The following is an 11,874-nucleotide window of genomic DNA, read 5'->3' as shown; positions in this document are numbered from 1 at the left end:
TTTCCCTCTGAATAATCCTAGTATAATCCTAGGTGTATTAGTTTAAGCCACCCTCAACGGATGTCTGAGAGTGCCTGTCTTCTCAAACTGAGTGATGACCAAACTAAATGTGCATAGTGGTTACAGCTTATGCAAACTTTGTGAATATGCCCAGAAATACTACACTTAACTGAGAAACTGACCTTTGGAATGATGTTTCAGCACTGTGTTGTGACAGCTGTCATGATCTGGAGCTGTGCATCTCTTTGCAAGCCTCAGGTGCATGTTATCACGAGCTTTTCTTTCTTTCTGTCTTCAGAAAAAGCGCAGTGAGATTCCTTGCTACTGGGAGAACCAGCCGGGAGGCTGTCAGAAAGCCAACTGTGCTTTTCATCATGCAAAGGGACGTTACATCGATGGACAGTTCTTACCACCAAGCAAGAGTGAGTTTAGGTCCTTTTTCTTTAAGCGCTGAAGAATTAATTTTGAGTAGTACTTAGTGGGTGCCAATCCTGTAGGGGGCATCAGGTAACTGTTCATTTGTGAGTGCAGGAAAAGGTCTGCAGTCATAGGTGTGCTGCACCGAGTGTACTGCTGGTGTTTGTTTTCTGCTTTCGTGCTCAGCTTCTCTTTGCTTTGTGTGATGTTTGCCTTGCAGTTTGCTTCCTGTTGTTTCCTCTTTTGCTGGGTGGTAGGGAGATGTGTTGTTGTTGGAAGGGAAATCATTGTTCACGGTGTAAGCAGTGATGGGATGGGCAAAAGGAGATGCTGAATTCGTTGTCTGTGCGGGTTATCTGCCTTTGCTACCATCTCTTTGCATTGTGGTCAAAGTTTTAAACTGCCATATTACCGATGATCCTCCTCTTCCTCTAGCTACACTGCCAAGTCCGCCTGAGTGCGCGGACAATGATCTGAAAGTGGCTCAGATGTCACTGCAGCAAAACAAACTTTCTGTCCAGTCAAATCCCTCTCCACAGCTAAGGGGGTGACGAAAGTGGAAAACTCTGAAAATGTCCCAAGCCCTACACACCCTCCAGTTGTAATCAATGCTGCAGATGATGATGAAGATGATGATGGTGAGCATGTTTTGGTTCTTGGAAGGAATTTGTGCTGTAAATGATTGTGTAAATCTTTGGTTCTTGAAGGAATTTGTGCTGTAAATGAATGTGTTAAATCTTTGGTTCTTGAAGGAATTTGTGCTGTAAATGAATGTGTTAAATCTTTGGTTCTTGAAGGAATTTGTGCTGTAAATGAATGTGTTAAATCTTTGGTTCTTGAAGGAATCTGTGCTGTAAATGAATGTATAAATCACAGATGACCTGAGGTCTGACTAGCGATAGGGCAGGCAGTCTGGCCAGGTCACTGGTGGCTTTGTCTGGCAGTCAGTGGACAGAAGCTGAAACGTTGGAGGAAAGCTTAGAACCACTCCTGGCTTTAGCTGGTCTTTTGTGTAAAGTTCTATGTGAAACTAGGAAGGAAATTTCTTTTTTCTGTCTGAAGAGCAATGTGTTGTGTAGTAGTTAAAGCTGCAGAGAGAATCTAGAGTCCTAGATGTTTTGTCCTAGTGTATTCTACTTAGGAGTTCATCAGGTCAGTGTAGCTGTTTAAAAACAAACAAACAAACAAACAAACAAACAAACAAAAAAAACAAAACAGCAACAAAGTTTTTTATATGAACCATGGGCTGAAGTGTCACTGCATGAGCTACGTAATCATGACCAACCTGGTCTATGCATAACTGAATCGATTTTTCCCCTTCAGACCAACTTTCTGAGGAAGGAGAAGAAACTAAAACTCCCGTCCAGCATCCAGCTGCGGAAGGCAAAAATGGATTATGGGTGATTTCCACTCGGAAAGGCAGTTCTATTACTACTAAACAAGGTATGCCAGCACCTTAGTAGGATAAATCAGAAGAACTTGACAGTTAAGTCAAAAGCAGCGTGGTGTAAAAACACAACAAAATGTAGGGGTGCTGAATGGAGTCGGTTATTTCCATGATCTCATTTCTGCCATTAATACCATCATGTGCCCATTGGGTCAGAAAGGTGAACTCCTTTTCTTTACTTTTGGAGAACAAAACAGGGCCACAGCATGGAGTTTAAATGGCTGCACGTGCAGCCTTGCAACCACTGTTGATAAGCCATATCTAACGATAGAGGGATCTAATATCGTGTAAATGGATTAAAATGTGGATCTAATATCGTGTAAATGGATTAAAATTAAAACTACATTTTGAACCCTGAAGGATGAAAGGAGGGGCAAAATGCCATTGGTTCTATGGCTCTTTCACTTGTGAGGAGTGTTGACAGGCTTTATTCGAAATACTTCAGAAAGTTCCTGAGCGCTAAGAAGCCTGAGGACCTGTGGTCCTCAGTGAGTGCCTCTAAGCCTGTCTCATGAACTGTTTCCTGTTTTCAGAGGGCAATCTGAATTTTGGAATAAAAACACTTGAGGAAATCAAATGGCAGAAGATGAAGGAAAAAAATAAGAGACACGGTGGTGAGTTAATATTGCCTACTTTCTTATCCTGTTCACGGCAGGTGATGGTGACTGGGAGCTGCTTGAGGGACAGACTTCCATTTTTAGCTGGGGGCATAAAGCAACCTGATTCTCAGCCAGCTGGTATTCTAAATGGGAGTTCAAAGGGCAACCAGAGGCAAATTAGTCACCTCTCTTCTTTACATGCTCTGCTTGCTGTATTTTTGACAGTAACAAATCATTTAAAGTTTTTTGTTCTTTGTGATAGTTTTTTATGTTGGGTAAACTTCCTTACGTTTTGGTTGCTCTGAACAGAAGGTTCTTCAAGATCTTCTCTTCGTCCCGTTGATTCTTTGATTTTTCCTGCTCCAGAAGAGGAAAACGTCCGGACAGTGGTGAGAACTGTGACAGTGTCTTCCAAGAAAGGTAATAATGAATGCTTTTGTTTTGATTTCATTACTCCTAAACTGGAGGGTTAAGCAATAATTAAAACAATTCACCCATGTTAGCCTTCTGGTGCTGCCTTCTGTTCAAAACGTGCTTTTATGCTTAAAGTCCCTGGTTGTACTGGAAAGATTTGGTGCTCAGGTTAAGTGCAGTGGCAGGAGAGAAAAAAAAAAGTGTCAGTATGCCAATAGGGGGGTAACTGAAAACCAGAAGAGTAACGAGAAGAGCGAGCTGTAGAAGCCAGTGCTATATAAGAAGCAATTTCTGAAGCATTAAAGAGGCGTACAGTGGCAGGTGTGGACACAGTATGACAGGAGTTTGTGAATAAATTGTTTAGAGCTGTGCAAATGCCTTTTAAAGGGAAAAAAGTGTGGAAGTACTTTTACTCGTAGACATTCACCTTAGAAAGGAATATTTCTCAGCATTTGCACCTAAGAATATTCTGCTTGCTTATGCAGCTTTGTTCTGCACAAAGTATAGGTGTCAAGCAGACTCAGATTCACTCTCCACTATCTCAGCTGGAATTTGAAGCAAGCACTGAGACTATTAATATTTTTTTTCCATGTTAATTATAGTTAAAATATGAGTTTATGTGGTTTAGCTGTCAAAAGAGTGTCTGACTGGGGTTTTTTGGACATGGGCTAACAGGATAATATTTCTGTTGGCTACTGGTTTCTGTGAAATAGAAAAAAAAATTCCCTTTTGTTTTAGGGGAGGAACCTGTGGTTCGAGTAGATCTTGCTGATAGACAAGGAAAACGGAAAGCCTCCACGGGTAAGAACTTTTTACGAGCTGTTACGTAGGTGCTGCCTTCTATATATGACTGCATTAAAGAGTATTTGTGATGTATGAAAGGAAAATACATTGCAGTGGAGATCTGTGTTGACGGCAGAAATGGCAAATAAATAAATAAATAAATCATTTAGCAGCTGAAAGGCAATTCTATGAAAATACGCTTGAAAAAGAGAAGCTTATTGTTGACTGTTCTCAAACCTTCCTGCAAAGAAAAGTTCTTACAATATTCCTTGTTTTCTCTGAAGATGATGTAAGCAGCCTTCCAGTGAAGCGCAGCCTTGCTGAAAGGCTGGGGAAGAAGGTAGAGGCTCCGGGAAATGCTGACAAAGCACCCAAGAGAGAGACAGGTACTAAACGGGCATCTGGATTGGATTCCTGGGTTTCGTATTTAGTCTTTCTGTTTGTCCTTTTCCAGTGATGTTTCTTTTTGCATGTTGGCTGAGGTCGTAATCACTGGGATTCAAAGTTACCTTTCCTGTCTTGTTTTGAAATGTGAACCTGAAGTTGACATTATGCAGCCTCCCTAATTCGTTCTTTTTCTGTTTTGCAGTTCGAGTTTCCAAGTCTCTGAAGGACAGGCTGGGATTACCTCCTAAGCAGACCAGTACTGAGAGAGGTAACAGCTAGATATTAAATATGCTTTCTCCTCCTTCCTTTCCACGAACTTGGACTGCTTTCATACATCCCTACAAACTAATTTAAACGAAAACAAAGAACTGACGCCTCTTGCTTGAGTGCTGAAGCTCTTCTGACAGCCACTATCAGAACTCTGGCTCTAGGTGTGTGTTTATTTTCTACTTGTGCCTTGTCGAGGTTTTTAGCTGCTTCTGTGAACCGTTACGTACAATTAGAATAGAACCACTGCCAGGAGCAGGAATTTGAAATGCAGTCTGAAAAAGTAATAAAGTAAAGCAGCATTTCTGTGTAGCAGTTCTCTCTGGATAGGGCTGGTCTTCAAAATACAAGTGGCTCAGAGGAGGAGGAGAATGTTGTTCTAAGGATTGCATTGTTCTAAGATGCATTATTGGGAACGCTCAAGATGAGTTTTCCTTAGTGCTCTGACAAATTTTGGAGACTTAAAATATTGCTGGACTCTCTTTAAATGTTGGTGCTTCTCCTCATTTCTTGATGATGACAGGGAAGGCTGCCAAGCCGATGGGAGAGATCCATGTGAAAACACTGGAGGAAATCCGTCGTGAGAAAGCTCTTCAGAGACGCGAAACTCAAGCCAAAGCCGAGGCTGAAGGGCATGGTAAAACTGAAGATTCCAGCGCAGGGGCAAGAGCTGCTCGTGCAGGTCGCATCCAAACTTTCTCTGAAGCCTTGTCCGAAAAAAAGAATAATCGCTTGGTAGAAGAGAAGAAAAAAGCAGGAGAATGCCATAGCAAGAGCAAAATTCAGGGTGAGTCCAAGAAGCAGCTCGCTCTGTCCGGGCCCAGCAAAGGGCAGGCGAAGGAGCCGGCAGGAAAAGTCAAGCCGGAAGGAGAAGTGCGTGTTAAAACCTTGGAAGAAATAAAGCGTGAGAAAGCTCTGCGGATGCAGCAGAGTGAAGGAGATGTGCCAGCTCCCTCAGCACAACCCGGACCTGCCCCAGCAGAGCAGAAATCTTTATGGAGCACAAAACTAACAGGTAATAAGATGCTTTAATGCCTGCCCCAGTGAGGTGCTTCCCATATTGAGCAAGTTCAGTTTGCTCAGGATCTGCTTCATGGATAAATGCTGAATGGCTTGCACATTGTAGCCTTTCTCTCTCTCTCTCTCTCTCATGGGACACAAGGAAATAAATGCACAAAGGAAACAAGTACCCAGCTTTCTTTATTTCTGCCGTTGACAACACTTTTTTTTGTCTTTTTTTAAAGCACCTGAAAAAGAAGAAAAGAAGACAGTGGAATTGAACCGGCCTTTTCCTAAACTTTCCTCTGGACCTGATGTACAGGTGAGTCCTCTGTGAAGACACACATACATTCGTACAATTTCTGATAATTCTGACAAGTTTTGTTACTCACCGTGTGCCACCCTCTTGAGTGTGTTCTTACCCTTCAGCAGCTGGTAGGAGCTGCAGTGCAGTCTAAATCCTATCGCCAGCAGCATTTCCAGACAGCTCTGTAATCCTCAAACTTGGAATCAGTCTGTCTATACCACAGCAACAAAGAAACCCTGTTAGCACCAGCTGAAATCTACACAGTTAACGTGGAGGGAATTCTTTTTGTTCTTACTGACTTGATCTGTCAGACATGAAGGATTTAATACAGAAGGCCAGAGTTCTGTGTTCAAGGAAATCAATCTGTCAGTGGATACTGTATAGGGGAACTTGTATGACTTTCTGCTGCTTAAAAAGAATGTGATAAATAGATGTACAGCAGAACATCCTATCTGTTTAAAGAAGCTTGCCATAGTGGATATTGCAGATATGTGAGACTGTGTCCGTAGTAAAGCATGGCTCTTGTTACAGGCAGAATTTTATGGAGAAAAAAAAACACAACAGTAACCTGAACAATATTAATATGCTGTTCCACATCAAGACCATTTTGGAGGGATTGCTGATCAGATTTTCTTAACGAAATCTCCACGGATTTTTTTTTTTTTTTTTGTCCTATTCATGCACTCCTTTTCTTTCCTTCTAGCCCACTCAGCAGAGTGGAACTCGTAAATGTCCAGAGAAGAGCTTTGAAGAGAGACGGTGGGAGAAGTGGCAACAGAGAAAACAACAAGAGAAGCTTCGGAAGGAGGAAGCTGCTGTCAAATCTACTGCTGGCTTCTTTAATACTGAACCAGCAGGGAAAGTGGCAGCTCAATTTCAGGGCCAGGAAGCTAAAAGTAAGTGTTGAAGGTTAAGAGTTACTTAGGTTGTCTTCTGAAATACAGACAGAAGATGACAATTCTCATGCTGTAACTCTGGCTGGGTGCATTTGGCCACGCAGTGCTACGAAGCGAAGGGTGTACTTTCTTTTTCTTAGTTTGTTTCTTTTCCTGCCAGCCAGATGTTAGGTAAGGAACGGGAGACTAGAAAATGACACTACAAGTGTGGACTTTGTAGAACAGCTTAACTGTGGGACATCACTGCAAGGGAGAGGAAGCTGGTACAACAGTTGCATACACTCTTGTCCTACTATAACTGCTGCTTTTTCCTTTCCTAGCGGGAGCAGGACTTTAAATATAAAAGCCGTCTATATTTGTGAACCTAGCTTGCACTTAGGATTGCTATGTGTCGGAGGTGTCCCTTGTCCTGGATTATTATTTACTGTAGCTCTTCGGTTTCTTTGTTCCTTTGTATGGCTTGTTGGTAGACGGAGTTTCCTATGTGGAAAAGATTCCTGAGAATCCAGGCAATGGCGGTGTAATTGTGCTGGCCAAATGCATTTAAGTGTGTAGAAGGACTGTGGAAATGATTAAGAGAACCTGGATTTTTCCTGAGGCAGAGCAAGACTGTATCAGTTCTCTCTTGCTTTTACTCTAGCCAACTTTATGACACCTGCGAAGCCTTCGCGTGGGAAAGTCACTTTCCCCAAGAAGAAGGCACTGAAACGTAAGGCACCTGGGAGTTATCCCTCTGCCATAGCAGCTGTGGAACTACAGACTGCCTTTGATGCTGACATGATGGGACCTCCAGCCAGAAAAGCAGCCATGGTAAGGCCAGGGGCTAATGCAGAGATGGATCCCTTGTTAAATTTCTACCCTCCTCTAGGAGAAAAGGTGGAAAACTCAAACGTTCTGCAGGCCTTCTGTTTCCTTTGAAATCCAGTAGCTGTCTCCAGGATGCTTGTAGAACCCTTCTGTATTTATGAGATGAATGGCACTCTTTAACCGGTACTCTGATGCTGTGATTTCTCTGGTGTGGGGGATTTTGTCCATTAATGCCATGTTCTTAAAAGACACCAGATCATGAGTAACCTCCAGGTGAATGTGAACTTTCTTCAGGAGCACCTTGCTTTTGTATTTTGGCCACGGCTCCGCAATGCCAGAGGAGAAGCAGTGTGGAGGAAAAAGCTATTAAGGAATCTTTTACCCATGTGTCATAAATACTGTTTTGCTGCTTTCTAGGGTGTTTCAGACGTGCCGGAGCACGTCCCAGCCATCAGACTTGAAGAAAATCCCCCAAACAGGTGACAACCCCAACTTGCTCTTTTTCTTAATCAGTGTATATCCCCAGGGAAACATAAGTTCTGTCACATGTGGGAAAAAATGAGGGTTCTGAGATAATTAAAGCCCAAATCCATCAAAGGAATAAGTCACCTGAAACCACTTTCTAGCAGCTAGCAGGATTGCTTAATTAGGCTTTCTTGAAATGCTGCAAGTCAGCACAGCTTTCCGGTGACTTCTTGGGTTGTCTGAATACCTGAACGAGGATGAGGTGAAGTTCTACTTCCTCGTGAGGTGATAGATGATGAGTAGTGTCCTCTGCCTTTTGGTCCTCAAGAATGCCACCTCAACTCCAGGTGCCCTGGCTTCACAGATAAACCCCCAGACTGAAAAATGTACCTGGTAACGCATCGGGCTCTAAATGTAGCCCTGGGTTGATTGATAACAATCCCTGTGTAAGATTGAAGCGTAGGAGGGCTTGCCTACAGTTTTAAGAGCCGGTTTGCAGGAAAGGGATTTCCCGTTAAGAAATGGCATATCCTGATTGTTCTTTCTTGCTCTCCCAAGACCTGAAGTGCGTCTTGGAAGCCCGGAAAGATTTGAGGAGCAGATGGAGATGGATCTCGAGACCTCGACCTCAGTTTCTTCCCAGCTAGAAGAGGCACGGACACGCCGGCTGAGTTCCACAGGGAACGCGCCCTTATCTGCGGATGAAGATTTTGAGAAGCTACTTTGGGAAATCTCAGGAGGCAGACTGGAAGCCGAAATCGACTTAGACCCAGGGAAGGACGAGGATGACCTCCTCCTTGAACTCTCCGAGATGATTGACAGTTGAACTGCGTAGTCCTATGGTAGAATTAAAAAAAAAAAAAAAAAAAAATTGTTCTTCTTGTTAGATACCCTGAGGTGATCCTTTTTCTAACTGAGGCTTTGCAATGAGACTTAAAGCACGGTCCGAAGTGGTAGAAATTGGCAGGATCTGCACTCAGTTGTCCTAAATTTCCCTGCTGGTCAGAGTTAAGGTCTTGTGCATCCGTTCTGTAACTATAGGTGGTTACCTTCGATATTGAGAGGACAAAGCACTTCTTTTGGCACAGAAAGATCTCCATTGGCACGCCATGGTGGCTGCAAATCGATCTTCTGATGGAGCGATGCTCTGAAGGCTTAAACGTAAAGCTTCTTCCTTCCTCCGCCCTTGGCACAACTCGATGTTGGGCACATTGTGAAGCTTCGGTGTTCTGATTTCTCGGACAGTTGATAGCCAAATCTTGGAGTTACTATGTCAACTCTTGACTTTTACTCGTGTATGCCATTGTTTTGACTGTACCCGTGTCAGATGATGAAGCTGTAGGGGTGGGAGGGAGCAGAATCGTTATTCCAGTGTGTTGTGGACCAAACTTGCTGCCAGGAGTGGGGGTGGGGGTCAGCCCACCCAGCCTTCCTTTCAATTATCAGGGAGGATCAAATGGTGAAAAGCAGCAGCTCTGCCATGCGGCTCCGCTACCCCCACTCCCTTCTCTTGTGCTGTACCAAAGTTCCCCCAGGCTTTGGTTGGTGCTTTTTGCTGGTGTGAGGACTCCGGGGCGAGCAGTCGGGACTCTGCCGCAGTTACGGGGTCGATGAAAGGTTGTTTAAGTGCCTCTTGGTTTTAAAACTTGCTCCCCTGAGCTGCTGGCTCTGCTGCCTGCTACAGCAAATGTTCGGGTGCCATCAGCATCGCGCTTGGGCGTGGGCACTGACTCTGCGGAGGACAAAGCTGAGATTTGGGTGTATTGTGTACCCTGCCACCAGCCATCGTTTTTTTTCCCCTAGCAGATCAATTTTGAATTATTTTCCGAACTTTTCGCGGCACGGTAGGCTCTTCCCGCTATGATTTGTGAAGCTGTGGGGGCCCTCAGGCATTTGCTGCTGGCAGAGGAAAAGCGCTTGTCGAATTTGTTGTAAATACTTAATGTTTGGACAAAACCACGCGTCTCTGTCTGTGTGTGTGTGTGTGCTGTGACGCCCCGGCCCCACCAGGGAAAACCTCCGCCGACGAAACTGCTGCTGGAGCTCACGCAGGCCTTCATCGTGCCAAAGGACTTCACGGGGACTTCTGCCAGCTCAGAAATGGGGGAGAAAAAGCAAAATCAGGAGGAGGAGAGCTCAGAGACTGCACCCACCTGCCCTCGCTTTCCCTTCACCCCAAGCCCTGTTCTACCATCAGCCTTCGATTCTTCTGCCTGCGGTGCTGGGAGCGGGAGCGGCGAGGCGGCGGCAGCCATGGCGTACCGCGAGCAGGACCAGAAGGTGCAGAAGGTGATTGTGCAGCCCATCGTATCCTTCCTGCGGCTGGGGGGTGCCAGGGAGGTGGGTGGGGGGCGGCTTGGACCTCAGGGGTCTCGGATTTGGGGCCCTGGGGGCTCGGCCTGGGCCTTGAGGCCTTGTCGCGGGGCCCTGAGGCCTCGTTGTGGGGTTTGGGGCCTTGTCCCGAGCCCGGAACTGTTGTCCCCGTGCTGAGCCCTTAACGCAGCGCCCCAGAACCTCATCTTCCGCTATCTGCAGAACGTGAGTACCGCGGGGAGGGGGCGGGGATGGGGATTTGGGAGGTGTGGGGGGAGTGGGGAGGGTCTGGGGATTCCCCTCGGTGAGTTTTCGGCTCCTGGCCGTGTCCCGGGACGGGTTTGTGGGGGATGGAGAGCTGTGCGGCGTGCTGGTGGGCACAAGGAGCCCAGCGTTTCCCCCTCGTGTAGCCGGGCGTGCAGGGGTGTTCCCTTGTGACTGGAAACGTGTTCTTCACCGAATGTGTAGTATTCACCCGATGGTATAACGCTCAAATGTCAGATTGCTCATTGAAACTGCCCCTGAGAGTTGCTCCTCGGAGCGTTTGGGAGCTGTCGTGGCTGTGGCTAGCAGGTATTTCTGAACACATGAGAGAACAAAAGTGCTCAGTGTTTGTGGCCCGACTTACTCTCCTCCTTCGTTCTGCAGAGGTCGAGGATCCAGGTGTGGCTCTATGAGCAGGTGAACATGCAGATAGAAGGCTGCATCATCGTGAGTATCCGCACGTCCCCATGTTTCATCTTTCATTTTGCCTCATTCACAATCATGTTTTTTGGTCAAGAAAAGTTATCACAAGGAAAAAAAGATTTGTACTTCTCTGCCTTTCCCCTCGCCCTGCCCTTCCCTCCTGCTCCTGAGCCCTTCGTCAGGCCTTGCTGGGCCCTCTGTCCGGCTGTCTGTCCGTCCATCCGACCCTCTGGCCATCTGTCCCACCACCCTGCCCCGTCCCTGCCCTCTCCCTAAGGAAGGAAAGAGTCCCCGGGCTGCCTTCTTGGGGCGAGGGGGGGAAGTGGGGAGGTTCTGCTGCGAAAAAAATGAAAGATTTCCCCCTTAACGGGCGCCTTGCGAGTTCTTTCGAGTTCCAACCTTCTGCCTTCCTTCCGTAGCAGTGCCTCTAAGGGGTGCGCTGTAAGGCAGCCCTCATCTGGCGCGTTGCTCCTCCGTTCCCCCAAGGAACTGCCTTCAGGATCTGACTAACTCTGGATGCACCCGGTTGTCGCCTTAATTTCTCCTTTAGCTTGCTGAAAACAAGCCGGTTGGGTGACCTTTTGCGTTTCTCGCTTAAAATTTGGATCGAGGAGGTCTGTGTTTCCTTACGCTGATGTCCACGCTGAAGGTGCAGAAGGGTTCCGTGCTGTTGCTTGGGTCAGCCTTGTTGCCAGGTTCGGAATGTTTAGCCTACCGGTGCTTCGGTGCTGTTGGGCTGCACTCAGAGTGTGAGCTCTGGGCGGTATTTCTCAAATACTGCGTTATTTGAGCATACAGACCCGAGATATTCTGCGGAGAGGTGATTTAAGGCACGTCAGAACCACCGCTGCGGCGTGTGCCAGCGTCGGACGCCCGTTCGAGTGATCGGGCGGAGCAGGTGAATTGAATTTGGTGCTGGGTGGCGAGGTGGTGTTGGGGGAAGAGCTAGGCTAAGGAGAGCTTCCTCTTGCTCTGCCCCTTCCCATCTCAAATGGCCGCTTCCTGGGGAGATGGGTTCGTTGGGAGGTTAACTACAACGTTACAGTGAGGATGAGGAATCATCTTTAGTCCCGTAGGTATTTGCTG

Source organism: Aythya marila, assembly GCF_965140915.1.
Source record: "Aythya marila genome assembly, contig: HAP1_HAP1_SCAFFOLD_261, whole genome shotgun sequence".
Classification (NCBI taxonomy): domain Eukaryota; kingdom Metazoa; phylum Chordata; class Aves; order Anseriformes; family Anatidae; genus Aythya; species Aythya marila.
Note: the sequence above shows the minus strand (reverse complement) of the source record.